The 27,282-nt window shown below is 35.2% G+C and overlaps 1 protein-coding gene and 1 non-coding gene across 2 annotated transcripts in view; both read right to left on the reverse strand.

Moving 5' to 3' along the window:
- The window catches only part of B3GALT1 (beta-1,3-galactosyltransferase 1), a 371,136-nt gene that overhangs the window by 324,836 nt on the left and 19,018 nt on the right, over window positions 1-27,282 (reverse strand). Inside the window, exon 2 of the mRNA XM_054257575.2 lies at window positions 7,231-7,357. The gene's annotated coding sequence lies outside the window, so the exon portion shown is untranslated. The remainder of the gene's footprint in view (window positions 1-7,230; window positions 7,358-27,282) is intronic.
- LOC118154840 (U4 spliceosomal RNA) lies at window positions 21,592-21,732 on the reverse strand. Its single transcript, XR_004745098.1, has one exon. It is a non-coding gene; the product is annotated as a U4 spliceosomal RNA (small nuclear RNA).

The raw sequence follows: 27,282 nt of genomic DNA on the forward strand, positions 1-27,282 counted from the left end.
GCACTGATGGTCTCAGCTACTTGGGAAGCTAAAGTGGGAAGATCACTTGAACTCAGGAGGTCAAGGCTGCAGTGAGCTCCAATATGTCACTGCATTCCAGACTGTGTGACAAAGTGAGACCCTGTCTCAAAAATAAGAAAAAAATAAATAAAAATAAAAAATAAAAAATTGAAAGAACTCCCAATGGCTACATCTGAAAGAATCTGAGCAACAAAATAGACAGCAGAGTGTTGGATTATGACCTAAAGTTATTTAATATACATGAGTCTATAGCAATATAAATAAACAACTGAATAAATATATGTGAGAGGGAAAATATAAATGTATTATTTTTGCAATATTTATATAAATTAAAAAATATTCCAATATCAGTTTATTAAAATATTGTTTATAAAGAATAAATGTGAAAGGTTCTAAATATTTTGCTAAATATATAAAAGCAGACTTAAAAATGAAATAGACAATACGATTCTAATTCAGAAAATAAAAACATACCAAACCAACCGACAAACAAAAACTACAGCAAAACACAATTCCCTTTCTCAAAGGCTGACAAATATCAAAATATTGATAATACACTCAGTTGTTCAGGTTGTGTAGGAACATTCTCATACAGAAACATATTGAAGTGAATGTATAATCAGCATCAATTGCCAAGGAAGGTAATACAAACATGTGTTAACTGAAAATGTACCTACCATTTTATCAAAGAGTTCTCCTAATAATTTATCTTGCAGATGCTTTTGCACATATGGGAAATGGCATAACAGTTTACTGCAACATTTTTGATGATTTAGGTAATTTGTGTTGCATATAATCTAAACATCCACTATTATGGACATAATTATATTATGGACAACATTATGGACATAAAGTATGTCTACCCATTAGAATACCACATAGCTGTTAAAAAGAATGATATGACTTTATAAATACTGATATGAAAACGTCCCTAAGACATGTTGCTATGTTGTCCAGAAGAACAAAGGCAAGGTGCTGATAGTATGACTATTGGGCTTGCTAACAGTATATACTTGTGAGCTTTCTCTCTGTCTCTCTCTCGCACAAGAAATTAGTTAAAGGTGTTTGTCTTCTGGGAGAAGTACTGTCTGATGGCAGATTGAGGAGCATAGATGAGTTACTTTCACTGTATACTGTTTTTAATGTGAATTGTATAGATTGTTTGTAGTTTAAAACCTGAGGAGCTCAACACAATCTCTCAAAAATGCAATTCATTTAACAAAGTTTTAATTAGTATTCTGCTAACAAGATAAACAATTGTGTTGACATTTTTATAAGTCATTCAGAGGTTTTCAACAGCCTTAACTAATTAATTAGCTATGAAAGGAGTTTAGCAGTTTTTATAGCTATTGGGAAATAAATTATTTACCCTGGAGAAGAAAATGTTGACAGTGTTTTCATGTTATGAAGAAATCACTGAACAGTGGTTAACCTGCTATTTACAATAAATCTGAATTTTTTTCTCAAGTGGTTAATGGTCACAGAATCTTTTTCTTAAGGATACATAGATAAGGCCAGGTATTATTAAGTTAGTAGGATTTGAAGAAAAGCAATATATATGACAAAAATGTGTCCAACCTCATGGAAAGAAATTCATACTTAAAATACAAGATACAGTTTTTGCTTTTCACTGGCAAAAATAAAAATGTTCAATGTGGTATGCTGGCAAGGATGAAGATAAACTGGTGAATTACTGGCACAATTTCTTTAGAGGGCAATTTGGCATTAAATGTTAAAAGTTTTTTAAATATTCACATCCTATTTCAAGAAAATTCTACATACATAACAGAACGTCATTTGCAGTATTGTTTATAAGAATACAAATTTGAAAATATGCTAAGAAAATATGCTAAATACCCAGCAATAGTGACTGATAAAAGAAATAATGCTCCATCCTTCCAATGGACTATGAATCCATTAAAAATGAGGCGTATTTATATGTGAGAAAATAAAATGTATTTGTGATATTGTTATATTTTAAATAGCAAACTACAGGACACTGTGTATATACTGCTCTCGTTTGTGTAGAACTTATAAGGAACTGACAGAAATGCTTACAAATAAGGCTGGGCACAGTGGCTCACACCTGTAATCCCAGAACTTTGGGAGGCCAATGTGGGTGGATCACCTGAGGTTAAGCGTTTGAGACCAGCCTGGCCAAGGTGGTGAAACCTCATCTTCACTAAAAGTACAAAATTAGCCAGGCCTGGTAGTGGACCCTGTATTCCCAGCTACCGTGAGGCTGAGCCAGGAGTATTGCTTGAACCCAGGAGGCAGAAGTTGCAGAGACTGTCATTGCACTCCAGCCTGGGTGACAGGAGCAAAATTTTGACTCAAAAAAAAAAAAAAAGTGCTTACAAATAAATGGAATATACTAGAGGGATACACAGGAAACTTTTGATAGTGGTTACTCTTGAGGAGGGGCAATGGGTGACTGGAGGGAGTAGGCAAGATTGGAATAGAGGCTTTTCATTATATACTCTTTAGTAATTTGGGATTTTGCAACATTACAATTTTAACTAATAAAACTTGTTTGATTTTAGGCATTGATCAAATCCCATTATAGAAATCATTCTTTCGGATTAGGATGTTCTTTCCAAAAAATCTGACACACATCAGCAATTTCAGTTTTAACTGCATGGAATTGTGAATAAAATAAAATCGAGTCTAGAATTAAAGATAAGAAAAACAGAAGAGGTGTGGAGGATGGGTGCCTGTGGGACAGAAAATGCTTTTCTGGGGAGTCATGGGTATCCATTGGTATCTAAAAGGAAAGAGATCACCAACATGAAAATCACTGGTTTATCACTTATACCACTATGGTCTGGGCTGGTCCTAGATTGGAAACCCTTCTTAAGTAGTTATAGGGCTCTTCCTGTTTGAAAGCACCTTCATGCTTTAGAACACTTTTACTATGCATCTGTATAGGCAGAGCTGAAAGATTCCAGTGAACTCTACGGTTCATAAAGAAAACTCATTCTTTAATTGAAAAACACTAGAAAACAATCAAAATCTCATATTAATACCAATTTTAGGAAAAACATTTTATTTTGGACTTGGGAAGGTTAGGGACTTAACTCTTTCAATGTATGCAGTTCGGTGCGTTGAATTCTAAAACACTGTTTAACTTTCAATAAAAGAAACCTAAAAGTTGCTAATTAGCAGTGTATTTTAATTTGTGAATTAAATGCACAACCAACATTGGAAGACATATTACTGGGGAATCTTCCTTTCTTCGAATTAAATATGTCTTTTGATAGAGAAAATTTAGCCCAACATGGAAGCAGAGACTTTCATGAACTTCTTAGATTTTGGCTAGAAAAAATTCTAGAAAAATATAGGAAAATGTGCCAATCTGCTGCTAATTGAGTATTTTTACTGGCATATGATTTTAAGTGCACATGGAACATTTGACCAGAATTGGGATTATATATTCAGGGAAATAATAAAGAAAGAACAAAGCTGGGAAAAGAGGAGGCAAATCCAGGCACACACGAATGACTAAATCTGGAGATACATTTAGTTTGTCTCTCAAACCTTTCCTCAAATAGGCTGAGTAATGACTCAACACTTTATTAATGATACCAAAAGCATGTCTCATAAAAGTTGCCATTTCCTTTCTAGAACTCTTATGGCAGAGGTCACATTATAATCTATAATTTTTGTGGCCTAATGACCATTATTAATAATTCCTAATATATTTTGGGCCATATTTAAACAATTTTACTTTTTAAATTATATATCTATTTACACACACATATATATGGTGATAATGTCTATTTTCATTAATTTACAAAAAAACTAATATTGCTTTGTGACTAGAATATATCTTTTAAAATAATATATATATATGATTTTGGTGTAATAAAATAAAAATACATGAATGTCTTTTACCATGTAAATTTGCATAAAAATAAAAAGAGTTATAGAAAGCAAGTTCTAGGAATGACATAAAATTGTAGTCCTCCTAGTTTTAAAATAATAGTAGTAGAGGTAGTGAGACTGTGAAGAAATGAGTGCCCTGTACTGTGATAGTAGCAAAATAAATTGGAATGATTTGGGAAAGGTGTAAGAAATTTGGCAATTTATGATAAAAGACTTATACATATTCCAACCTTTTAAAGTAACAATGCCAGTCTGAAGACTAAAGAACCAATGAAAAATTAGGTCACATCTGTAGACAAAGGTGTTCACTGTGATATTATTTCTAATATTAAAAACCCCATAAATTCTAAGATTTGGATAGTAGTTAAAGTAAGTAGTTAAGTAAGTATATACCTAAGGTGAAAGATTATTCAGCCATTAAAGTGGTATTTAAAAGAACAACTGATAGAAAATAATTAGGCAACGGAAAAAGTAGGCTATAGTTTTGCCTGTAAAAGAGATCTTCAAGAAGGTCATGGAAAAAATATACTTTTTGCACCACGAAACTTTAACTTGTTATAACATCTCTGAACAGAATCTAGTTTGAGTCATTAAGAAGAATAAGCCATTAGTTTTAAAAGAGCCTCTATGAGAGCAACTTGAATTCTACCAAAATGGAAGCAAGAACAAACATCAATTTATGCTGAAGCTTGGGTAGAAGAATGGCAAAATCACTGATGCTTTACAAAAAGTTTATGCGGACAATGCCCCAAAGAAATCAGCAGTTTACAAACAGATAACTTATTTCAAGAAGGAAAGAAAATGTTGAAAATGAAGCCCACAGTAGCAGACCATCTATGTCAATTTATAAGAAAAAAATTTATCTTGTTTGTGCCCTAATTGAAGAGGACCAATGATTAACAGCAGAAACAACAGCCAACACCATAGACATCTCAATTAATTCAGCGCATACAATTCAGACTGAAAATTAAAAGTTGAACAAACTTTCCACTGGATGGGTGCCAAAACCATTGCTCCCAGATCAGCTGCAGACATGAGCAGAGATTTCAATGGAAATTTTAAACAAGTGGGATCAAGATCCTAATGCATTTCTTTTAAGAATTGTGACAGTAGATGAAACATAGCCTTACCAGTATAATTCTGAAGACAAAGCACAATCAAAGCAATGGCTACCAAGAGGTAGAAGTCATCCAGGCAAAGCAAAAGCAAACTGATCAAGAGCAAAGGTCATAGCAACGATGTTTTGGGATGCTCAAGGCATTGTGCCTGATGACTTTCCTGAGGGCCAAAAGAATGATCACAGCTGCATATTATGAGTGTTTTGAGAAAGTGAGCAAAAGCGTTAGGAATAAAACTCCTGGGAAGCTTGACCAGAGAGTCCTTCTCCACCACCACAAGGCTCCTGCTCATTCCTCTTAACAGACAAGAGCAATTTTGGGAGAGTTTTGAAGGGAAATCATTAGACATCCACACTGCAGTTCAGATTTGGCTTATTCTGAATTTTTTTGTTTCCTAATCTTAAAAAAATCTATGAAGGGCATTCATTTTTCTTTAGTAATTAATGTAAAAAAGACTGAATTGATATGGTTAAATTCCCATGATCCTTCGTTCTTTAGGGATGGATTAAAAGGCTAGTATCGTTGCTTTAAAAAATGTCTTGATGGGGTTTATGTTGAGAAATAAAGTTTACATTTATATTTTTATCTTTTAATTCAATTTAACAGAAATTTTTTATTTCATTTATATATATATATATATATATATATATATTTTTTTTTTTTTTTCGAGATGGAGTCTCACTCTGTCACCCAGCAGGCTGGAGTACACTGGCACAGTCTTGGCTCAGTGCAATCTTTGCCTTGCAGGTTCAAGCGATTCTGCTGAGTAGCTGGAATTACAGGTGCCCACCACCATGCTTGGCTAATTTTTGTATTTTTAATTGCCATGGGGTTTCCCCATGGCAAGGCTGGTCTTGAACTCCTGAGCTTAAGTGACCCACTGACCTCGGCCTCCCAAAGTGCTGGGATTACAGGTGAGGCACCATATGCAGCCAATATATTTTTCTTGTACAGAGAAAAGAAACAAAAAGACTGTGTAATGACATGATTATGTGTATTGGCAGGAATTGTGAATACTTCATATTTTCATTTTATTTACACTTTAATATATTTTCCAAATTCCCCACAGTAGCTACTTATTTCTGTTAAAAAATGCTATAGCCTTATCAAATGAAAACAATCAAATGTGTGAAAAGTAATTTAACATATACAATAATCCTAAAACCAAGTTGAGTTTTTAAACTTTACTTTTAATACAGCAACAATATACAGAAAACATGCAGCACAAATAAAATATACTTTTGAAATCCATGTTGATTAACAAATATTTACAATATACAAAACAAACAATAAAATTAAACTAAGTTTAATTGTTTCTCTTAGTAAATGTATCTGAATAAATGTGTTTTTAAGGTTGGTATTGCTCAGTTTGATAGAATATTTATAGCAATTAAAGAATGATTCTTAATAATTGTTCTAGCAGGGAGCCATTTCTCAATTATTCTTTGCATTCTGTAGCTCTGACCTATGCTCAGTATGCCCACCAATTCCAAGTGATTTCCAATGGCATGGAGCTAAATGAGAAATGAGCTGAGTCCATATTCCATCTAAGTGTCACTTAAATAATTATATGTAACATCATATAAAATGATGATGCTACCTGCCAGTTGACAAGCTAAATACTCTAAGTTAAAAAAAAAAATTTGTATGTGTTGTCTTTACCAGAGAAGTAAAGCCAGCTTTGCCATGAGCTCTTTACAACTCATATCCTTATTCTCCTTTCATAAGAATTCCATTGGGGGGTCCAAATTATGGTCTTCAAATGGTTTCCTTCCACATAAGACTAATTACCCTATATAGGAATCAAACTGGCAATTGTAATCTCATTAGCACCATATTCTAACCAAGTTAGCTGACTCCTATTTACTTATTCAGAAATCAGCAAATGGAAAATTATTTTCTTAAGCTTAATGTAAATTCAAACTACTCACTTTATTCTTTCCGGCAAAAGGCTCACAATAATAGATATTGAAGTTACTAGACCCTTTCATAAGCAGTACGAAGTCTTACAAGAAATAAATGTAAAAATTGATTTAAAGAACTGAATAAGAATGAAAAATCTTTTAGATATTAGGGTAAAATGTGAGGTAATAAATAAGTACTGAATACTGAATATTTGCTCTATTTATGTAACAGAAAGCAAATCATTTGTAAGAATTCAGCATTCAATAGCATCGTGTCAGGAACTGTTCTTACAAAGTCTTACCTCCGAAAGATGGGCGTCTGCTCTATTCAGATGCAAATCCAGAACAAAATCTTGGGATGTGCAGTCAATGAATCAAGTTCTCATTCTCTATTTGTTAGTCAACGTGTGCCAACTTGCTACAATGCATCTGAAGGAAAACAGTTAATGCTTGGTACTTTCCTTACAACCATAAACTTTCTCCTTGCTCCAGGAATGCATCTTTTTCCTGAAAGCCACTTATGATCAATGTTCTACTGATGGAAGCACATTGCATCCTCTGACCAGGAAGTCTCATGACAAGGAGACTTCACAGATACTGAGATCAAACGAGATTACACTGATACAATAAAATGTTTTTTATAGACTTGAGTCCCACACAATGAAAAGCATAGTTCATAAAATTAGAGATAAGAATGTTATCCTAGGATTGTTTGGGACTAAAAAATAGATTAATTTATGGAAACACCTGCTTTGCTTATGTAAATCCAGTACCGTACTGTGGTATCAGTGGAATTATTCATAAACCTGTCAAGGAATGCAAAAGTGGATAGTCATGGTAAATGGCAGATGCTTTGTCTACTACAAAGCTAGTTTAAAGTTTCATTTTTAGTTGTCTGCTGACTGTTCAATCTTTAAAGAAACCTCCAGTTCACCTTAATTAAATTAGATAATGCAATTCATGGGTTGTTTCTGGACCACTGCTCTTCTCACTCTAATGGAAATCAATGAAAACGTATGAGGCTTACTTATAAAACAGAAAATAAAAAGTGCGTATAAAATTTCAGAAACGCAGTTCTTGATTACATGGGCAGTATACTAACTGGCAAAAATTGGTTAACAGTAGAAATTACTTCATTATAATAGTTGCTATATTTTTTAACTCCTTGTTTACTAAAAATGATTTTGCTTTGGGAAGATTTTCTTATAACTCATCTCAACAATTGTATCTTCATTGAAAAATACAAAAGCTAGCTTCGTACTTGACCTGAGGTTGCTGTGACTGATCTGTTAGCCCTTAAGAGAAAGGCAGGTTCTGAGTATTCGGTTGTTCAGACGCACTGGAAAAAAACCTTAACAATAACACCCCAAAGTAGCAAATGATATTTTAACAGAGAGAATAAAATTCAACTGAGGAGAGTCTCTTTGTCTCTATTTCACAGAAACAATTCAAATATTCATCAAATATTAAATATATGTATATACCAGACTTTGTTTTGTTAGAGGCTCAGAGACTAGAAAGGAGGATCTCACAACAAACCAATTCCTGACTTTAAAATATTTATAATCTTTTAAAATAGATAACCTAGAAGCTTAAGTATTTTATATATATAACGAAGTATTTATATGGCGTATGAGGAGGTAACCTCTATGGAGATGGTCACAGAATAGAAACATGAACTAAATCTTGAAGAGCAAAAAGAAGTAATAAAGAGAGACAAAGGAGTGCTCAGTGTGATTATGACTGCTGCATTACATGTGTCTGTACTGGTTTCATAAGGCTGTGATAGGAAAAATAAAAATAGCAACAACAACAAAACAGCAACAACAAAATAATAACGGTGGCTGAAGTTATATAGTTTCTATTTTGTGCCAGGCATCAACCTGAACATTTTACATTTTACATATATTAACTCATTTAATCTTCTCAACAATAACTTCTAAAAAATAATAGTATTATTTCTAACATTTTACAAATGAGAATACAGAGGCCCATAGAGTTTAAGTGACTTGCCAAAGGTAACTCAGCTAACTAATTATTGAGCTGGAACTTAAACTCAAGACACTTTGGTCAGAGTTGAGGATTAAAGAGGTAAGTATAATCTCCTATATCACAGTAAGGTTTGACATTAATTCTGAGGGTGATATAGAACCAAGAAAAAAAATTTAAGCAAAGCAAAAACAAAACTCAGGTTTCTATTTTAGAGAACTCTTAGGCAGAAGTGTTGAGGACAGCTTGTAAGGAAATGAGATACTGTCAGGGCCTCAGTAAGTTCTTACATCAGTCCTAATAAGAAATCACGGGGGAGGACTCAAGATGGCGCTGTGAGAACAACCCAGGATTGGAGCTCTTCTCGTTGAATCCGCAAACGGTGAGTCAGAGCGGCATTTCCAGACTGATCTTTGTTGCCCACAGAACGGGGAAACTCCCAAATATAAAAAAGACACAGGACGCCAGGCAGTAGGTCTGCCTGGCGAAGCTGGCAGCCGGGGCGGCGGCGGCCGGCCCTACCCAGCAATCCCCACAGGGTGCGCTTGTCTGGGTGCCCTGTTGAACCAGCAACCTGAGACTTGAGAGGGCTGGACTTGAGACTGAACGAGACTTGGACAGAAGCCCAACCCAGGGGATTGCAGGGATTGGGATACCCAGTGGGACGAACAAAACCGCGATTTCAAACTATCCCGAGCAGACGGTCCGAGACACTCTGTGGGGGAGGGGAGTCCACTACTACCGAGGCAACCCGCCCCAACTGAGATACACGCCCACTGCTGACGCAGCCAGCCGTTGCCGAGGCAACCTGCCCCAACTGAGATACACGCCCACTGCTGACGCAGCCTGCCGTTGCTGAGGCAACAGGCTACAACGAAGAGACTCCGCCGCAGGGCGTGGCGGAGACCACAGCAGAGCCGGCAGGAACAGCGCGAATCACACAACAGCAGGGCGGAGCCTCGACAGCCAAACAGTGGCTAGTCTGCCTTCTAGCTGGGCAGGACACCTGATCGGACATCCAAAAATAAAGCCCAAACCCCTCAACACAGAGCATTTGAGGAAAAAAAAAAAAAAAAGGGGGTTTTTTAATGAGCTCTGTTGCAGCAGAATAAAACATAGCAGCCTAACAGCCCTGAATGAACAACAGAGTGCACAGCTCAGCAATTAAACCCCTATAAAGTACAAACTGTCTCCTCAAGCAGCTCCCTGACCCCTCTATATCCAAAAGACTGACATTAGGCAGGCATCATTCTGGGACAAAGAGAGCAGAAAAAGAAACTGGTAGCATCCCTCGCTGTGCCACAGCTACTAGAGGTGCACCCCAGACAAGCAGGGTCTGGAGCGGACCTCAGTAGTCGTACAGTGAAGGGGCTAGACTGGTAGAAGGAAAACCAAGCAACAGAAATACTTCATCATCAACATTCTGGGTGTCCACTCAGAGACCCAAACGAAAAGTCAGCAACTACGCAGACGACCAGCGGACAAATCCACAAAGATGGGAAGAAACCAGCGCAAAAAGGAGGAAAACACCCGAAACCAGAACACCTCGCCTCCTAGAAAGGACCAAAACTCACCAGCAAGGGAGCAAAGCTGGACGGAGAATGACTGTGACGAAATGACGGAATTAGACTTCAGAAGATGGATAATGAGAAACTTTTGTGAGCTAAATGATCATGTATTAAATCAATGCAAAGAAACTAAGAACCTTGAAAAAAGATTTGAAAAAAGATTCGAGGAAATGATAACAAGAATGGATACCTTAGAGAGGAATATGAATGAATTAAAGGAGCTGAAAAACACAATACGAGAACTTCGCGAAGCAAACACAAGTTTCAATAGCCGAATTGACCAAGCAGAAGAAAGAATATCGGAAGTCGAGGATCAACTCAATGAAATAAAACGAGAAACCAAGATCAGAGAAAAAAGCGCAAAAAGGAATGAACAAAGTCTCCAAGAAATGTGGGACTATGTGAAAAGACCTAACCTACGTTTGATAGGTGTACCAGAAGGGGACGAAGAGAATGAATCCAAGCTGGAAAATACTCTTCAGGACATCATCCAGGAAAATTTCCCCCACCTAGCAAGACAAGCCAACACGCAATTGCAGGAAATACAGAGAACACCACAAAGATATTCCGCAAGAAGAGCAACCCCAAGGCACATAATCGTCAGATTCAACAGGGTTGAAATAAAGGAGAGAATACTAAGGGCAGCCAGAGAGAAAGGTCGGGTCACCCACAAAGGGAAGCCCATCAGACTCACAGCAGATCTCTCGGCAGAAACACTACAAGCCAGAAGAGGGTGGGGGCCAATATTCAACATTCTTAAAGAAAAGAACTTTCAACCCAGAATTTCATATCCAGCCAAACTGAGCTTCAGAAGTGAAGGAAGAATAAAATCCTTTGCAAACAAGCAAGTACTCAGAGGTTTTGTCACCACCAGGCCTGCTTTACAAGAGCTCCTAAAAGAGGCACTACACATAGAAAGGATCAATCAGTACCAGCCATTCCAAAATCACACTGAATGCTAAAGAGCTTCAACATAATGAAGAATCTACAACAACTAACAGGCAAAACAGCCACTTAGCATCAAAATGGCAGTATCAAATTCACACATAACAATATTAACCCTAAATGTAAATGGACTAAATGCACCAATCAAAAGACACAGACTGGCAAATTGGATAAAAATCCAAAACCCATCAGTGTGCTGTATCCAGGAAACCCATCTCACATGCAAGGATACACAAAGGCTCAAAATAAAGGGATGGAGGAAGATTTACCAAGCTAATGGAAAGCAAAAAAAAGCAGGAGTTGCAATTCTCATCTCTGATAAAATAGACTTTAAAGCAACAAAGATCAAAAGAGACAAAGAAGGCCATTACATAATGGTAAAAGGATCGATACAACAAGAAGAGCTAACGATCCTAAACATATATGGACCCAACTCAGGAGCACCCAGATACATAAGGCAAGTTCTTAATGACTTACAGAAGGACTTAGACTCCCACACAATAATAGTGGGAGACTTTAACACTCCACTGTCAATACTAGACAGATCAACCAGACAGAAAATCAACAAGGATATCCAGGGCTTGAACTCAGACCTGGAGCAAGCAAACCTGGTGGACATTTACAGAACTCTCCACCCCAAATCAACAGAATACACATTCTTGTCAGCACCACATCACACCTACTCTAAAATTGACCACCTAATTAGAAGTAAAGCACTGCTCAACAAATGCAAAACAACTGAAATCATAACAAACAGCCTCTCAGACCATAGTGCAATCAAGTTAGAACTCAGAATTCAGAAACCGACCCAGAACCGCACAGCTTCATGGAAACTGAACAACTGGCTCTTGAATGTTGACTGGGTAAACAACAAAATGAAGGCAGAAATAAAGAAGTTCTTCGAAACCAATGAGAACGAAGACACAACGTGCCAGAACCTCTGGGACACATTTAAACCAGTCTCTAGAGGAAAGTATATAGCAATAAGTGCCCATATGAGGAGAATGGAGAGATCCAAAATTGACACCCTATCGTCAAAATTGAAAGAGCTAGAGGAGCAAGATAAAAAAAACTCAAAACCCAGCAGAAGACAAGAAATTACTAAGATCAGAGCTGAGCTGAAGGAGATTGAGACACGAAAAACCCTTCAAAAAATCAATAAATCCAAGAGCTGGTTTTTTGAAAAGATCAAAAAAATAGACAGACCACTAGCCAGATAGATTAAAAAGAAAAGAGAGAACAACCAAATAGATGCAATAAAAAATGATAAAGGGGAAATCACCACAGATTCCACAGAAATTCAAACCATCATCAGAGAATATTACAAACAACTCTATGCACATAAACTAGTAAACCTGGAAGAAATGGATAAATTCCTGGACTCCTGTGTCCTCCCAAGCCTAAACCAGGAGGAAGCTGAAACTATGAATAGACCAATAAAAAGGTCTGAAGTTGAGGCAGCAATTAAGAGCCTACCACACAAAAAAAGCCCAGGTCCAGATGGGTTCACAGCCGAATTCTACCAGACACACAAGGAGGAGCTGGTACCATTCCTTCTAAAACTATTTCAAACAATCCAAAAAGAGGGAATCCTTCCCAAATCATTTTATGAGACCAACATCATCCTGATACTAAAACCCGGCAGAGACCCAACGAGAAAAGAAAACTTCAGGCCAATATCCATGATGAACATAGATGCAAAAATCTTCAATAAAATATTGGCAAGCCGATTGCAACAGCAAATCAAAAAACTTATTCATCATGATCAAGTAGGATTCATCCCAGGGATGCAAGGCTGGTTCAACATACGCAAGTCTATCAACGTAATTCACCACATAAACAGAACCAAAAACAAAAACCACATGATTATCTCAATTGACGCAGAGAAGGCATTTGACAAAATTCAACAGCCCTTTATGCTAAAAACCCTCGATAAACTCGGTATCGATGGAACGTATCTCAAAGTAATAAAAGCTATTTATGACAAACCAACAGCCAATATCATACTGAATGGGCAAAAACTGGAAGCATTCCCTTTGAAATCTGGTACTAGACAAGGATGCCCTCTCTCACCACTCCTATTCAATATAGTACTGGAAGTTCTAGCCAGAGCAATCAGGCAAGAAAAAGAAATAAAGGGTATTCAAATAGGAAAGGTGGAAGCCAAATTGTCTCTATTTGCAGACGACATGATAGTATACCTAGAAGACCCCATCGCCTCAGCCCAAAAACTCCTGAAACTGATAAACAACTTCAGCAAAGTCTCAGGATATAAAATCAATGTGCAAAAATCACAAGCATTCGTCTACACCAATAACAGACTTAAAGAAAGCCAAATCAAGAGCGAACTGCCATTCGCAATGGCTACAAAAAGAATAAAATACCTTGGAATACAACTCACAAGGAACGTAAGGGGCCTCTTCAAGGAGAACTACAAACCACTGCTCAACAAAATCAGAGAGGACACAAACAGATGGAGAAACATTCCATGTTCATGGGTAGGAAGAATTAATATCGTGAAAATGGCTATACTGCACAAAGTAATTTACAGAATCAACGCTATCCCCATCAAGCTACCATTGACTTTCTTCACAGAACTGGAAAAAACCACCATGAACTTCATATGGAACCAAAAGAGAGCCCGCATAGCCAAGTCAATTCTAAGCAAAAAGAACACAGCGGGGGGCATCACACTACCGGATTTCAAACTATACTACAAGGCTACAGTAATCAAAACAGCATGGTACTGGTACCAAAACAGAGATATAGACCAATGGAACAAAACAGAGGCACCGGAGGCAACACAACATACATACAACTATACAATCTTTGATAAACCTGACAAAAACAAGCAATGGGGCAAGGATTCCATGTTTAACAAATGGTGTTGGGAAAACTGGCTAGCCATGTGCAGAAAGCAGAAACTGGACCCCTTCCTGACACCTTACACTAAAATTAACTCCAGATGGATTAAAGACTTAAACATAAGACCTGGCACCATAAAAACCCTAGAAGGAAATCTAGGCAAAACTATCCAGGACATAGGAGTAGGCAAGGACTTCATGAACAAAACACCAAAAGCATTGGCAACAAAAGCCAAAATAGACAAATGGGACCTAATGAAACTCCACAGCTTCTGCACGGCAAAAGAAACAGTCACTAGAGTGGATCGGCAACCAACAGAATGGGAAAAAATTTTCGCAGTTTTCCCATCTGACAAAGGGCTGATATCCAGAATTTACAAACAACTCAAGCAGATTTACAGGAAAAAAACAAACAAGCCCATTCAAAAGTGGGCAAAGGATATGAACAGATACTTTACGAAAGAAGACATATACGAGGCCAACAATCATATGAAAAAATGCTCATCGTCACTGGTCATCAGAGAGATGCAAATCAAAACCACATTGAGATACCATCTCACGCCAGTTAGAATGGCGATCATTAAAAAATCTGGAGACAACAGATGCTGGAGAGGATGTGGAGAAAAAGGAACACTTTTACACTGTTGGTGGGAGTGTAAATTAGTTCAACCATTGTGGAAGACAGTGTGGCGATTCCTCAAGGCCTTAGAAATAGAAATTCCATTTGACCCAGCAATCCCATTACTGGGTATATATCCAAAAGTCTATAAATCGTTCTACTATAAGGACACATGTACACGAATGTTCATTGCAGCACTGTTTACAATAGCAAAGACCTGGAATCAACCCAAATGCCCATTGATAATAGACTGGATTGGAAAAATGTGGCACATATACACCATGGAATATTATGCAGCAATCAGAAACGATGAGTTCGTGTCGTTTGTAGGGACATGGATGAATCTGGAGAACATCATCCTCAGCAAACTGACACAAGAACAGAAAATGAAACACCGCATATTCTCACTCATAGGTGGGTGATGAAAAATGAGAACACATGGACACAGAAAGAGGAGTACTAAACACTGGGGTCTATTGGGGGGAAAAGGGGAGGGCCAGTGGGAGGGGGAGGTGGGGAGGGATAGCCTGGGGAGAAATGCCAAATGTGGGTGAAGGGGAGAAGGAAAGCAAAGCACACTGCCATGCGTGTACCTACGCAACTGTCTTGCATGCTCTGCTGATGTACCCCAAAACCTATAATCCAATAAAAAATTAAAAAAAAAAAAAAAAAGAAATCACAAGGCCTGATAGAAAGCAGAAGAGACAAATATCTCTCAGCAGAGAAAAACATTATGTTAAAATTTTCAGCATTTCTAACAGAATCTTCTAGCTAGGCATAGTATGACAGCCAGTTAAACTGCAGTAGGGGAGTGTCTAAAAAATAAATAACCAAAATGGTAAAAGCTACAAATAGTCAAATATACTTTTAAAAAATGATAAATTTTGTTCAGAAGACAAAAATTGATCCTGCTTAATCCTTGCTTCAGAGCAGTATTGCTAGAATATGCTAAATACATAGGTAGGCCCAGAAAATTTATGAAGGCTTGTCTTGTGATTTAATAAAGTTGGTTTTTACAAGTCATTTTTTTTGGCTAGAGTATTCTTTAATTATACAACGTAGAAGTTACTTTGCAATGAAAAGAAATCTTGATTGCCTAGTAAAGTGAGATTTAGTAGGTAAACACGTTCTGAAGAGGGTTTAAATTTAAGTCATTACATCATGCATTTTACAATAAAGTTTTCAGATGAACTTGCTTTATGAAGGGCGTCATTTGCTTAAGAAAATTAAGTAATTGAAGGTAGTTTAAGATGAAGACAAAACTAACATACACATATATTCCATAATAAGAAACAATAATGGAAGTTGCTTTATACTCAGTATAAAGAAAAAATAATAGCAACACATCATCCCTGATGCTGTAATCTGTTGGCAGGGGAACTTTTCAGCATTTTGCTTTATGCTTCCCTATAATTTTATGGTTTATCAGTTGATGCTTAATCAGTAGGAGTGTGTTAACTAACACTATTCAGTGGCTCATCATTAAGAATTCTTTTTCAAACTCCAACACAAATAGAACAATTTGAAGTAAAGACCTTCTCCATCTGAAGTATTTGTTTCTTGAAGGATGCTTGATTGGTCTTAAGTATAATGAATGTAACAATAACATTTGAAGTAGATATGTGCATCAGTTCTGGAGGTCTCTAGTTGAAATCTATTTACTTACTTACCTCTAGAGGAAAATCTTTAATGTTTCTCTAAATTTTCCAAGTTATTTTAGGTTAGCTCCAGCTGAAAACATTATTTTTGTTTCCCAATATTATTTTGATGACTAAATGTTGTATCATTAAAGATGGTGACTTGCAAAACGAATGTGTGAATGACAATAATTAAAAGTAGACAAATTAGTTTCAAAAGTATCAAAATATTTATACTCAAATTTTTACTAAATTTTGGTCTAAGTATAAAACAATAATAATAATGATAATGATTACAAGATAATGATCATAACAAATTACAGTAGTTTTATTTATTAACCAGATCCTATTACCTATTTTACATTTTACCTTTTCTTCATAACAACCATATAAAGTAGATATAATTATTATTTTCATGTTAAGGATGAAATGACTATGGCTTGGACAGTTTCAGGAATTTATCCCTATTTCCAATTAGAAGCCGGGATTAGCTGCTTGATTCTAAAGTCTACATTATTAATCATTATTCTGTGCAGTTTATGTTATTTGATGACAAAGAAAACATAAAACTGGATTAAACTTTAGCATATAGAATCACTAATACTAAGATTACCAGTTATTAATTAACTCTCAGCTCCAAATAAACTCATCTATACTTGGCTCTGATGTTGGGACTGGGACTATAAACTAACTTTCTCCTTTGTCATATGCTTCCATTAAGCTTTTTTCAATGAGGGACATTAAAGAGAGATTGCAAGGCAGGAAGATAAGGGCTATTCTTCCTGTTCTCTTGTAGGATATTACAGCTGGCTGACAATCATCTAATGTTCAAAAATTAATGTCATTTTATTCATAGAAAACTGCAATGATCTTGCTTATTCAGTTCCACACATTTATATTTCTCTTACAAAATGGGATAAGTGAGATCCTCTTCGAAATGTGGTTTAAATGTCTACAGAAGTATCTTTCAAAATATATTAATTTTAAAAATTATTTTAATGTTCAAAATAAACCACATGTAATAGGGAAAAGCCAGGTAGATCAGTTTATAGCAGCAGTAGAAATAAAACTGAAGACTGTATATCTGTGAACTAGCAATTCTTTTTTATTCTTTTAAAAATATTTAAACTTTTCCCATAACCCCCACAACTGCCTTCAGTGTGTGATGTTCCTCTCCGTGAGTATAAACCCATGGATGGGCTTGGCTTTAGAAAAGCCTTACCTCAAATTCTTTCTATGAAACAAAGTTCCATCAAAGCCAATTTCAAAGGCCTATGTAAAAAAATAGTTATTCTTGCTGCACTGTATGTAAATAATCGAGCCACATATAATAAAGCAAATCAGTCCTAAAAATATTTAAACTTTTTATGACAGACATTTTCAATATACACAAAAATAAAAAGAACAATATATAATGAGTCCATATACTACACATAGTTTCAATAAGAGTTTGCTAATTTTGGTTCTTCTACTCCCATCCATACTATGTATTTTACTTTATTTACTTATTTTCTGAAGCTTTTTTAATCCCTGAAAACATTTGAGTTCATTTAAACATAAAAGACTTTATAAATTACAGAACCTTTTTAAACTTTAGAAACTACATAACTTTTTAAACTACAGAACCTTTAATATATCTGACATTAACCCTATTTCTTAATGTTTTCTAATATCTAGATGATATTCAAATTTCTATATTGTCTCAAAAATGTCTTCTGCCATTGATTTGTTCAAATTAAAACAAAATGGTCTACACTTGTGTTAGTTTGTTGTCCTTTGTTTGTCTTTATTTCTCCTTTCGTTTCTCTCTTTTAAAAAGTACAGTTACAAAGATGGTAAAAAGTACAATTTGAAATCAAAGCTGTGATAACAAGCATCATTATTCTCTCATTCTCCATATTAGGTGAAGAGATTTTAATATTTCAACACTAAATATGAAGAAATGAGGTTATTTACTTTGTAAAATTTCTGTTATTTTATATATGGCTGACGACTTTTGCATGTGTCATTTAACTTCCCTGAATCTTCCAAATTTTCTGCGAACCAGTAAGTAGTTAGATCTGGAGGTTTGAGTGATTCCAGGTAATGTTTTTTTTTGGCATGAATACTCTACATATAGTGTTGTGAATTCTGCCAAACATTAAAGAAAAAAAACCCAGCAATTTTCTCACTGAATGTAAATATATTTAAATATTAAATAATAAATATTTACACAAATAATATATAAATATAAAATATAGGCTTGGTACAGTCATCATGCTTGTAATCTCAGCACTTTGGAAGGCCAAGGCAGGTAGATTACTTGAGCTCAGAAATTTGAGACCAACCTGGGCAATGTGGTGAAACCCTGTCTCCACAAAAAAATAAAATATTAGCTGGGTGTAGTAGCACTTACCTGTGTTCCCAGCTACTAGGAAGACAGAGTTAGAAGGATAGTTTGAGCCCAGGAGGTGGAAGTTGCAGTGAGCCAAGATGGCACCACTGAACTCCAACCTGGGCAACTGAATGAGAGACCCTATCAAAAAAAATAAAAACAATAAAAATAAATATATATAAATGTATGTATTTATAATATAAATATAAAAGAAAAATATAAGAATTATAAATGTGTGTAATTAATATAAACAAAAGTGGGTTTATTTCAGGAATGCATTGCTGGTTTAATATTTTAAAATCATCCAATATATTTTATAATATTTGTAGAATGTTGAAAAATAGGATTATCTTGATAGACATATGAGAAATGATAAATTCAAAATATATTCATAATTCATAGCAGCCTAGGAATATAAGACATATGCTTAATTGATAAATAATTTTTACAAAAATATCTATAGCAAGCATCATTTTTAATGGTGGAATACTGATTTTTTTCCAGCCAATATTGGAAATAAAAAAAGGATGCTCACTATTACATCTACTTCAAATTATACTTTTACTGTGACACAAAGTGTGCCATCAATTTGACAATTTGCCCTCTATCATGCCTCATTTATCTTCATAGTACTTTTGCACAAAACATTCATATTTTCTAACTTCCTAACATATCATACATTTATATCTCCTATTGTCAGAATGTCAGCCCCAAGAGGGAAGGGACTTCAGCTTTTGTATCCATTGCTTTACTCCCTGTGTCTGGCACATGGGGGATGCCCAATAATAAATGCATTTTGAGAGTAAAAGTAACAAGCTCAAAAATGATCTTTATATTTTAAAATTTGAGTCCATCTTATTATTTTTTCATGTAATTCATTTTCCCTTTCTACTTAGATGACATTTTTCTGAATATATATTTTACATAGAAAATTTGCAAAATACAGAAAAGTAGAAAAAGAAAAACCTACCATTCAGTGATAATTTTGTGGTAACATTTTGAAGACTTTCCTAATTAAAAAAAAATCCAAGCAAAAATATATGTTTTTGGTATATCTAAAATTAAGCTGATTCTAAATCTATTTTATTATTTTTTGTATTAGTCTGTTATCATGCTGCTATGATAAAAGAACTGCCCGAGACTGGGTACTTTTAAAAGGAAAAGGTTCAATTGGCCCACAGTTTCACAGGGCTAGGGAGGCCTCAGGAAACTTAAATCATGATGAAAAGGTAAGCAGACACGTCTTTCTTCACGTGGTGACAGGAGAGAAAAATGAGTGCCCAGTCAAGGGGGAAGCCCCTTATAAAACCATCAGATCTTCTGGGAACCAACAACTCCCTATTGCAAGAATAGAATGGGGAAAACCTCCCCACGATTGAATTATCTCCATCTGGTCCCTCCATGAGGATTATGGGAACCACAATTCAAGATGAGATTAGGGTGGGGACACAGCCAAACCACAGCATTTTCCATATCTTTTAAATTACTTAATGGATGAATAAACACAATTAATTAAATATTTTCTATCATTTGGCTGTTTTCAATATCTCCTTATTAAAGATAAAAAACACTAAAACAAACATCCTTCTGTATATCCATGATTATCCCATAGGGCAAATTACTGAAATGGAAATTTCTAACTGAAATGGTATGCACATACTAAGGATCATGATTAATATTTTTACTTTTTTTATTGATTCTAATGTTGCTATTTTAATTTCCACTTTTTATCTAGTTTCCTCCTGATGATTACATCCTATCTCACAGCTTTAAATATTGTCTATATGCTAATGATTCCCATATTTATACCTATACTCTAGATATCTCCCTGAATTCCAAATTCATAACGTCAATTATCTGACATTTCTACCTGAATGCTTTACCTTAATTTGCATCTCAAATTTAAACTGTGCAAAATTGAGCTCCTACACTTTTACTCCACAGGAATTGCTCTTCTTCCTGTCTTTACTATCACAGTCAATGACAATTCCATGTTTCTAGTTATTCAGGTGAAAACCCCTGAAAATCATCTTTGATGTTCTGGGAAGGCAAAGGTTAGCATCTGGCTTGCAATCTGTTTGCCTTTGTAACCCATCTGGGAAAGAAAGAGATAACCCAGTTAGATTCCTCTGTAAACATGCCAATCACAATTCTATCAAACATACAAATAGTATTTACTAGCGGGGAGATCTTATCTAAGAAGTGCTTTTAGCAGGATATATCTCGTCTGGGCTGGGATACTTAGGCTGAAGAAAAAAACCTCAACAAAATATAACTCATAATCTGTGAATTCATAAGGCATGGTTCCATTTAAAAAATCACATAAATTATGTAATTAAAGAAATATAAAAAGAAGATGCTTCGTAACTGAAATGACTCATTCTGTGCAAGCAATGTATCACATACATTTATTTTTCTTTTATTTTTTGAGATGGAGTCTCGCTCTGTCACCCAGGCCAGAGTGCAATGGTGCAATCTCGGCTCACTGCAACCTCCACCTCCTGGGTTCAAGTGATTCTACTGCCTCACCCTCCCAAGTAGCTGGGACCACAGGTGTGCACCACCTCACCCATATAATTTTTTGTATTTTAGTAGAGACGTGGTTTCACCATGTAGGCCAGGATGGTCTCAATCTCTCTTTAATTAATTAATTTATTTTTATTCAGTTCCCTGTAGAGACTGCCAAAAATTGTCAACATTGACTGCATTTCAAGTCGTCATGGTGGGGTATTGGGAAAAGTGTTCAATTAGCAATAATTGCACTCTGGATAAACCTCATTAGCTATGATACTGCCACTGCGCAAAGCTGGTCTCAATCTCTCGACCTCATGATCTGCCTGCCTCGGCCTCCCAAATGCTGGGATTACAGGAGTGAGCCACCATGCCTGGCCATATCATATATATTTCTTTTTTCCCCCCCACATATATTTCTTAACCTCTTATGTTAAATTTGAACCAGAGCATGTCCTCACACATTAAAAAGAAATTTTATAGAGAGATATACCTGATGGTTTTATACCTTTCAAAGGGAAGAATGCTTGGTTCGTGTCTGACTACTACCTGTACGCATAATTGGCAAACTTGATACTGCGTAAGTCTACACAGTTCACTGTGAGTCTGCTTTGACAACGTGACTCTTAATTTTGTCTTACTTTCAACATCTAATAGTCAGCATATCCTACTAGATTGCAAATCATATCTGCTTGTCTCCTACTTTTCTCAGCTTCTCAGAATACCATTTTCATCTCTCTTTTGCACTTTCTTTTCTTTTCCAAATGCTCTCAACTTCTGTCATTTTATTCTCTATACAGCAGCCAGAGTAATAAATTCTTTAAGAATGTAAATAGATCATGTCATCCCTTTGTCCTAAAGTTTTCAAATGATTCCCATCTCTGAGTTGCCGCCAAGTTCCTTTCACTAAACTGCAGAGTCTTTCCCCTCAACTTTTCTGATCTTAACGTTGATTCCTCTCTCCCAACTCACACTGCTCTATCCACACTGAATGTCCTGCTATTTGACCATGCCAGGCAATCTCTCATGTCAAGGTCTTTGTACTTCCTAATGCTTTTAGCTGGATTTCTGCATGACTTGTTTACTGTCTCATTTATTTCAGGACTTAAGGGCTTCTCTGGCCATCTTAATAAAATTGCTATTCCACCTTCAATATTTCTTATTCATCTTCCCTATGTTGTTTTTTCCCCCCTTAACAATCATCACCCTTTAAGATACCACAAGGTTTCCTTATATAGATTATATATCAGGAATCAAAAAATAATAAACAAAAAGAAATTATCTGGTTTCAGGTTCTGAAACTGGAGATGCATATATGCATGCATAGATAACCTCAAAGGATATATATATATATATGTATATATAAATATATATACATATATATATAAAACCTGACAGGATATACATATATATATATACGTATATATATACATATATATATACACATATATATATACATATATATATATATATATATATGTATATCCTTCCACTACAGTGTAAGCTCCTAAAACCAGAGATTTTTTATTTGTTGTTATTATTTGTTGTTTCCAGATTCTACACTGATATTTGGTAAGTGCTGAATACATATGTGTTGTTTCATTTGATTTTTATTATGTGTTAGTTTGATTTTTTTATATGTCTATTAGCCATTTTACTTTATTTTAAATTAATTACTTATGACAGCTCATTTTTCTATGTGCTTTCTAGTATTCATTAGTAAGAACTCTCTCATATGAATGCTATTAAATCTTTCTTAAATTGCAATGTATTTTTGCTCCAAAGGGACTGCTCTTATCATATTTTCTCAGTTAATTGACATTCATCCTTCCAGTTGTTGAGGTTAAAATCTTGAAACTCATCTTGATTCTTTGGAAGCAAAAGGGATAGTAGCAGATGCTTATTAAGTTTTCTCTCTTAACCCATCAGAAAAAGGAAACAAATGCATGTTAAATTCCTATGTGAACATGTTAAGGACAATCTGCCAATGCATTTTTTTTTCCATTTGTCATGTACCTTTGAATTTATTTTGTTGTATTTGGTGTACAGCAAGTTGACTGGATTGCTAAATTCTACCAAACTTTTCCTTTTTGATTTTTTAATCATAAGTTTAGAAAATAAATTGTACTATATATTATCTCCCAATCATGTAATAACTTCATTTTTGTATTAAACTATTTAATATTTTTAACACATTTTGATGTATGCCAGTAATTTCCAAAATATGAGTATTAGAAACCTTAAAAAAAGTTCCATTTTAGAGCATAACTTTTAGAATTTACTGATTTAGAAAACATTATTAAGGAACATCTATGAAGCAATATTTTGAATAAATGGATTGAATGTCTGTGTCCACTTAAAATTCACAGGCTTCAAATCCTAACCCCAATGTGGTATTATTAGGCTGTGGAGCTTTGAAAGTGAATTAGAGTTCTGAGAATGGAGTCTTCATATATAGGATTAGTGTCCTTATAAAGGGACTCCCAGAGAGTTCTCTTACTCTTTCTGTCATGTGAAGACACAAAGCGAAGTCAGCAGCCTGTAACCTGAAAGTAGACTCCACCATGTTGGCACTCTAATCTTGCACTTCCAGCCTCCAGCACTGTTAGAAATAAATTTCTGTTGTTGATAAGCCACCTAGTCTATAGTACCTTATTACAGCAGCCTGAACTAAGACATTCACTAAGTACAATGTTTTGTCATTAGTAAGACAATTATGATTTGTCTTGCAATGTTAAGACAATTACATTTTATCTTACAACGTTAAGACAAATTAAGTAACATAAATGTGCAATTATTAAATATAATAACCAAAAGCTTTATGCGCATAGTTTCTTAATCCCTTCACAATCCATGTCTATCTCCTGGTGTTAGTTAGCTAATGATATATAAGACATTAGTGTAATTTTTCCCCTAAGTTAACAAACATTTGACCATTAAGTTCTACTAAATAATTATTTTCATTTCAACTCTTTTTTTTCTTAATACCACCTTTACCTTTTTCTGCTTTTTAATATTTACCAAGATCTGTTACTGGAACTTCTCTGTTCCACTCACCTTTCTGCTCTTGTGGCAGAACCATACTCTCTTAATAATGTATGATTTTTCTTGAAGAAATATTTGGTTAATTTGCTATTATCATTCTTTTTTATGTCAGGTTTATAGTTTTAGGCTTGTTAAAACACACTGTAATAATGCCCTTCAATTTTTAATGATTCTCCATTTTCTATTGAATAGAGTCTTTTCAGAGTGATAGCAGGGTATCTAAGGCTTCCATAGTCTTGTCCCACCTAATCTTTTAGGGTTCATCCTCTGCTCATTCACTTTATACATGCTACATTCCAGTCGATGAAATTTGATGTTTGCAATATATACCATTAAACATACACCCATGCATTGTTCCAATTACCCTATATGGATTAACTTTCTCCACCATCCAAATCCAACTCATACTTTAAGGCCAAGCAACATGGTTATTTTATCTATATGTGTATTATGCCACATGTTACTTTTATTGTGGATATTTATTTGCATTATACATCTGCTGTGTTAGAAAGTAAGGCCCTGGTAAATTCTAAGTCTTATTCACCTCCCAGAAATACTAGTACTTGCATGTCCGAATGCCTGAGTATATATAATGCCTGTCATAATTCATAGTATGTGGTTTTACTTCTTTCTGTCCTCACCCCACAAAGTTTAATTTAAAGTTTTCTCTTATCAGCTCATCAAGTTTCCTATGTAATACCCTTCCCTAAGGATTCACTTTATTTGCTGTAAGTTCTATTTAAAGGGTGGTAATCCACTTTTCAGCAAACCAAATTGTATTCTAAATCATCTTTCTAAGAAGTATTTAATTTCAGATAGTCTCCTTTTCCTTTCAAAGTCATTCATTCATTGAACAGATATTAAATCTCTACACATTTTACTCTATTATATGCCTTCGATACGATGGTGAAAAATAAAGATTCTTTGAAGACAACAATCACAATGAAAGATCTGCCAGCAGGGGCAGCATGACTTTTATGAAAATAGAGGTGTGCAAGGCTTGCTATTGGTATACAGAGGAGGGAGAATCTATATTTGCTTTAGGGGGTTGCTTGAACCATGAATGAATGGAATTAGTATGTCTCTTTTGTTGTTGTTAGATAGAGTCTTGCTCTGTAACTCAGGCTGTAATGCAGTGGTGCGATCTCTGCTTACAGCCTCCCAGGTTCAAGCGATTCTGCTGCCTCAGCCTCTCGAGTAGCTGGGACTACAGGCACATACCACTATGCCCAGCTAATTTTTGTATTTTTAGTAAAGACAGGGTTTCACTATGTTGGCCAGGCTGGTCTCAAACTCCTGGCCTCAAGTGATCCCCCTGCCTCAGCTTCCCAAAATGCTGGGATTACAGGTATAAGCCACGGTGTATGGCCTAGTGTCTATGTCTTTAAGATGATTTATTCAGTAGAGGGGGTCTACATTTTTTTCCCCAGTTGTATTATTTTTTTCCCCGCTTGGATCTAAAATACATTTTTGTGAACAGGGTATCAAAGATTTCTAGGCAGCTTTCTATCACGTCTTGAGTATTTGCTCAAACTCTAAATAGACCGAATACCTCATGATCAACTACATCAGCTTTCCAGGTATCTATTTTCATGTTCTTCTATAAGGAATCATTTACCTTGTCCTTAGAATCTATTCTCCCTAGAGTCTCTAATTACATTTTTGGAACCCAGCCATTGATAAATTTGTGAATGTTAATATCAAGAAGAGGAGCTTTGAAGACACATTTTGATTGTTATAGGCTTGATACAAGTCTATTGTTTTGAGAAAACCTTCACTGGCCCTATCACACTTAAGAAAACTATTCCTTTCTTTTGTTCCTACCCTTTTGTTTCTATTTAGAAACTTTTAAAGACTATTTTTTACTATTAGGATATCCACATGGTTGACAATTTGGAACATACAAATTGAATTCAGTAAAAAATTTTCTTCTCATCTCTTCATTTTAATCAGCTCCACTCCCCTCCAAAGGCATCCAGTATAACCAGACCATTGTGAAATGTTCCCAATACCCACTTTGCATACATGTAGATTCACCCATATTCCTTTTTACTTATTATACAGATGGCAGCTTATCATACTTGCTGATCTGCCCTTGCTTTGTTTACTTAATAGATTTTGTAAATCTCTCTATATCAATGCATACGGAACTATATACTCATTCTCCTTTATGGCTTTACATATAGTCATGCATCACTTAATAATGGAGATACATTCTGAGAAATGCAATGTTAGGTGATTGTGTCATTGGGCAAACATCATAGAGTGTATTTACATCATCCTAGATAGTATAGCCTACTATACATCTAGGCTATGCTGTATGGTCTGTTTTTCCTATGTCAATACAGGCTACAAACCTGTACTGCATGTTACTATACTAAATACTATAGGCAACTATAACATGATGCTAAGTATCTGTGTATTTAAACATTTCTAAACATTAAAAAGGTATAGTAAAAATATCATATTATAATCTGTGAGACCACCATCATACATACAGCTATCACTGAGAAAAATGTCAATCATGCAGTGTATGACTGTATTATGTTGCATAGATGCATCATTTCATTAATCAGTTAACTATCAATGACAATTGAAGGATGTTACTTCTTACTGACAAGTAATTTTCTTTCTACTTTTTCTTTATCACTAAAGAGAAAAGAGGCATTTTCATGGTCATTATAGTCTAATAATTTGCCTTCCCATGCAACCCAATCACAAAACAGATAAAAGCAGGACCTTGGAGATTATTTATTTTGGAATCTTGAAGACTGGGTCATGCTAATTTTCATGCTTGACATA

Source organism: Callithrix jacchus, chromosome 6 (genome assembly GCF_049354715.1).
Source record: "Callithrix jacchus isolate 240 chromosome 6, calJac240_pri, whole genome shotgun sequence".
NCBI classification, from domain to species: Eukaryota; Metazoa; Chordata; class Mammalia; order Primates; family Cebidae; genus Callithrix; species Callithrix jacchus.